The 6,000-nt window shown below is 34.0% G+C and overlaps 1 protein-coding gene across 2 annotated transcripts in view; it reads right to left on the minus strand.

Moving 5' to 3' along the window:
* The window catches only part of LOC149797222 (PR domain zinc finger protein 1-like), a 168,990-nt gene extending 164,449 nt beyond the window's left edge, over positions 1-4,541 (minus strand). For both annotated transcript variants that reach the window (XM_089961906.1, XM_089961905.1), the window contains exon 1: positions 4,405-4,541. The gene's annotated coding sequence lies outside the window, so the exon portion shown is untranslated. The remainder of the gene's footprint in view (positions 1-4,404) is intronic.
* Positions 4,542-6,000: the final 1,459 nt, after the last annotated feature.

Raw genomic sequence — 6,000 nt, forward strand, 5'->3', positions numbered from 1 at the left:
GAGGGGAGGAGAGGGGCTCATAGGTCAAATATACAAACAATGCAGTTAGAGTGACATTGTTTTCACATTTTCTTTAATCAAACATTAAACATGCATTCAAAGCACAAGGACACGTAATAATTTTTTTAATGGACCCTGGGTTATGACTCTTTGGTCCAAGGTCAGGTGGATTAACATTAAAAAGCAAGGGGATCTGACATGACATGACATCACACAAACACATACAAAAAGCTTTAAAATATCTTTAATATGAAGTACGAAATCATAAGATTCTTGGCATGGATGAACAGATTTACTGAACAAAGCTACATAGTGTGATTCAGCTGGAACCTAGATACAACAAGCGTGTAATCTTGGTCCCAGAATCAGCAGTGCTGATAATAATAAGAAGAAGAAGAAGAATAATAATGTTACTGAAATCAAAATTCCCTGAGAGTGACATTTCTCTGACCAAAAGCAAATTTTTCTATGACAATATATACTTCATGTCTGACACAGACACACTTTCCATTGTTAAACATATAAAATAAAAGAACTGACCATACTTCTCCAATGAAAGTCCAACCATTCCCCTTCCAGACATTTCAGCAAATTTGTTAGGAAGCAATGTTCTATGAACAGACACCAAACTTTTTCAGTAAATTTATGCAGCTGGCATACTTATGATGGGAGAAATAATGTCACTAAAATTAGCCTCCACCTCTCCTACAATACAACCTACACTTACCATATATATATATATATATATATATATATATATATATATATATATATATATATATATATATATATATATATATATTCACTTATCCATCTAGTCCAATTTGTTATATATATTTAACTTGTACTGCATTGATTTTTTTCCAGGATTATATGGTTATATTGTAAGATCATTATTCCTATTTACAGATGTTGAGTCCAATTCATTTTTTTATAAATTAAGAATGTTCTAGAAGCAAGTTGTTTATGAATTTAATGGAAAATTCCATTGTAAAATGGCCTAGGTGCAGGGCATTTGGTTGTGTCACAAGTCAGGAGACAATCTGTATATTAGTTTGAAGTATATAGAATTAGTATTCCATTTTAAAATCAGTCTTAGTGGAATCAATTTAAGTTGTTTCAGTTGATAGCTGAGAGGATTTATTTATTAAAATTATTCACTGGAATTACAAAGTGCTCAATAATACTATTGGAGTTTACCACTATTTTTAATTACTATAAATACATTCAAGGGCATCTAGGATTACATCACTGTGAATACATTCAAGGACATCTAGGATTACATCACTATGAATACATTCAAGGGCATCTAGGATTACATCACTGTGAATACATTCAAGGACATCTAGGATTACATCACTATGAATACATTCAAGGACATCTAGGATTACATCACTATGAATACATTCAAGGACATCTAGGATTACATCACTGTGAATACATTCAAGGACATCTAGGATTACATCACTGTGAATACATTCAAGGACATCTAGGATTACATCACTGTGAATACATTCAAGGACATGTAGGATTACATCACTGTGAATACATTCAAGGACATCTAGGATTACATCACTGTGAATACATTCAAGGACATCTAGGATTACATCACTGTGAATACATTCAAGGACATGTAGGATTACATCACTGTGAATACATTCAAGGACATCTAGGATTACATCACTGTAATACATCAAGACTGTTGGCACATTAGCATATTTGAGACTACTGGCACAAAAGCACATTCAAAAAATTTTGAATTCATTCAGAATACCAATGGAATTCATTTGGAATACTCTATACTTTTGGATTTGTGTTAGAACTTTCAGGACTATCTGGGATTTAATTCACAATACTGTACATACTTTTGAAATTTTCACATTCTAGGGAAATAAATTATTTGTTGAATTTTACAAAAGTTGTTGGATTGCACTCATTTCTGTTACTTAGTTCAAGACCATAGGGCTGTAACAAACTGCAAACATCATAGACAGTGATCTGCCATCACAAGCATTTTTTTTTTAATTTTTTTTTTAAATGTAGCTTTAACCATTTTAGTCATATCAATATGATATCTACAGTGGCAGTTTATAGTGATGTCTAGAACTGGGGCTTCATACCCCAGACATGTAGCATCATGTGCACCCAGTCATATTATCCTGACACCAGGCCATACAAACCTAATGCTAACCTCTTAAAGATGAGCACCAAGCAAGGCAGCTGCCAGTACCATTTTACAAGTCTTTGGTATGACTCAGCTTAGGTTTGTACCAGTGAACACCAACATCCAAGGCCAACACTGTAACCACTTAGGCCACTGAAGCAGTCACAATACATGCTACATGTCTGTGGTACTGACAGACCAGGGTCTGTGGTGTTTGCTCTACTGATGATCCAGATCTTTTGATGCATCATTCAACAGCAGAACTGGGACTGTTCAGTTTGCAATTGGATTCCACTTATAAGCAAGTAGATACTGTCATTTTTTACCTGGAAAATGCTGAGCGCTGAGTAGGTATGTGGAAAAATAACTTACTTAAACTTTCTGAAAGCATGTTTTGTGTAAATCCAAAACACTTATTTATGTAAATTATAATACTAATGATTGTATAAAGTTACAAAGTGAGAATGAAATTAGTTTAACATTCTCATTTGTTGTTTAAATATAAATATATGTTCATAATAAAATCAAAATAATGATATCCTTTGAACAATAGGTCATAAAGATAGACTGCACTGATTGGTTGAGGAACTGCATCTGCATGATTGAAAAAAAACAACAATTCCAATCTTATACCAAACAATTAACACTGAAGCAAATCTGAAATCAAGGATAAAAAAAAACAGTTCTAGCCCTGCACATAAAACATTACCCCAAGGACTTATCACTATTTAAAATTTTCTGAGAGTAAATTAATTGCCCAATTTTTTCACCTTTGACTGCAATTTTAATTTTCCCATAAGTTTCTGAGACTTTCCTGGAAACTGAAAATTCTCCAACTCTTCCCTGATCTCTAGGATCTATTCTTCCAACAAAGTGTAAGATTTTTCAGAATCAGTAGCATTTAACAAATGACCAAGAGACAAATGTGTATTCTTCTACTGAACATGAAAATAGGCTCTCATGATAGGATTGTGTAGACTTTGTGTAATCACTAAGGCATTCAGCATAATTTAAGAACTTGATTTCACATCCCATTTTTTTCTTGACCCAGTTTAGTACATTGCCACCATTAAAAAAGTCCATTTTCATCTAGACATTTTTTGATGACATTTAAGATGCTGAGCATTCAACAATCAGACTGAATTGACTTTGATAAAACTACATTAGTATTAAATTTCTGATTAATATTGAGTAAATACACCTACACACCTACATTACTACAATGACACACACTTTATTATAGTATTCACATACCTTCATGTTTGTGTTTAAACCCCAACAGTGATTTTAAAAACGAAAAGCATCAAGGATGTAAAAAATGCACAAAACAATTATTTCATTCATTGAGGGGGGTTCCCTAACACTGTTGATTTATTGTCATTTTAATGCAAATGGACACTCTCAATGTAAACAAGCAGTCACAGACTGCTTGCTGTCAATTTCTGGTTTCTAGAATTGTCTATTTCAGTAAAAACTGTATCATCTGCATCCAGTATTTGCAATGTATATGGATAATATTTCTAAAACAAACGGAACAAATAATTAGGAGGAACTCTTGGTACATATTACAAGAGATTTAAATCCAAAATTTATGGAATTATTCGGATTTTAAATGATGATACACTTCATTACATCTGTTGCTTAAAGACACAGACTGATCCATGCAAATATGGCAACCGTGTTGCAAAAGAAACAAGTTTACAATCAGGTCAGAAATTATAAATCAATTTAAAAAATGACTAAGCTGGGTACATTTTTTTATATCCCTGATGCCTTCTGTTTTAAAAATCGGATGGGGGGGGGGTACAAAAGGGACAGTGTGAGAATACTTAGATGGTATCATTAATTATTATCACTTATTAAACCTGATTTAAGTATGTGGAAGCTTACATTTAAAGTACAAATATCAGTGTATGTGATAAATAGTCGGACTTTGCTGCGCTTGGGTACGACAATACTGAGCTGCAATTTTAGCATAAATGCATTAGATTATTTCATTCCCGAAATTATCCTTTTTTATAACACCGATATAGTAGGGCACTCCAAGAACTCTGATTTTCAGAAGAAAAAAAGAACTAAATATATTCATCATATTCATTTATTTGAAAAGCAAAATTTAAAATAATCTGGCAGTAAAGGAACAAAATGGCTTGAAAAAAATTCCCAGGCCAACTCCCTTCCACCGACCCTTGAAAATTAAAAGGTAGACTTCGATAGCCCTTATGAACTAAATAATTCACCTGAAATTTTATCTGCTTGCAGGACAACACTGAAAGGATGATAATTAGGTTAGTGGGGAGTTTACAATTAGTTTCAGGATAAGTTCTTTTGTCCCACACCTTCAGCTGCCACCATCTTCTATTTAGTTCAGACGACACATGGCTGACCATTCACACTTCCGGTGTGTTGTTGGACCGAACATCAGTTGCAACCAACACTAACAAATTCCTGGGGTTGTTCGTTAACCGAGCTGAAATTTATGCATTATGGGATTGCCAACTACCAGCAATATTTACTTACCTCCGAAATTGAAGAGCTTTACAACGTTCACAACTATGCACCTCTGAATGAAGATTTCACAACAGCAATGCTCCAATAAGCATCTGCAATTTTACTCTTTGCAAAAACACATATCAATACACTTGTCTTGTTTAAAAGAAGTATGCTCAGTTTAAAATTACTTCCAAGAGATTATCAGACTGACTTCAGTAAGTCATAAAAATTTAAGTAATGGGGCCATATGTTTGGAACTAATTTGCTGCTCTTAACATACAGACGTGACATCAGAGTTGGTCGGCGTAGGGATAATGTCGAAGCTTGAATAGTAAATAGCCAGATAGCAAAGTCGCTCATCTAGCGACTAAGGCGCCGAGTTTATACAGCTTCGCGGTTTGTCCTGAATCGAAACTCCATTGACCTTTTCCATCATATGCCAGAAAAACCTCGATTTGAACAGCTCTCAGGGACACACGGTACTAATTGTATGGAAAATGGGAACCATCCTGGAAACGGGTAAACATAAAATAGAGTATATATGATTAATTGATAATGAAAGTTATTTTGCAGGGAAAAGAATCTTTTGAGAGCTTATCTTAGTTGTAACTGAAAAAAATAGACACATTGTTTTCTTGATGGAATTTCAGTCCTTTAACAGTCTCGAGCTTGGAACACTCATTACTAAAATTAGCACCTGACTCTTTGGTGAGGAATTAAAAGTACATGCTTCAAAAAACATGTAAGTCCAGAAAATGCCGAGACTCATATCCTTTTCACGGAACCTGTCATCCAGATTTCATTTATACTGATACATGTATGTTTGATCATGAACACTCAGAAATTTAAAGTTATTGAATTTTTAATATCATGGTGTTTAATAGGTTTACTTCTGGAACTGAATTAGTACCGTGAGTCCACAAGCCCGTTGTTGTAATTACGTCATGATAACATATAACCATCGCAATTAATAGATGACGTTTCATCGCTAACATCAACGAAAGCAATAGCAGCAGTCTATTAAAATCGAATAATTTATTCCATTCTTTTAAATATAAAATCACAGGAATAACATTAAAAATGAAATGTGCGTGAATCTTCGATTGCTGAAACGTCGTCATGAGTTAGTATCAATATGTTTTTAAAGTCTGTTCTTTGCACGTTAGCCGGATGTTTATGTGCTAACAAAAATTACCAGTTTGGGAAGTATCAACATGAATAGCTCCGAGTCTCTTTCAGAGGTGTATTTCGACTCACTGGAAAGAGACGAGAACTGTTCTGAATGAGCCAATCATACAAATCATGCCACAAATGCATGTCGATGGTAGTCTGGCTTCCTGACC

The sequence above is a fragment of the Sinohyriopsis cumingii genome, chromosome 6, assembly GCF_028554795.1.
Source record: "Sinohyriopsis cumingii isolate HCF-2022 chromosome 6, ASM2855479v2, whole genome shotgun sequence".
NCBI lineage: Eukaryota > Metazoa > Mollusca > Bivalvia > Unionida > Unionidae > Sinohyriopsis > Sinohyriopsis cumingii.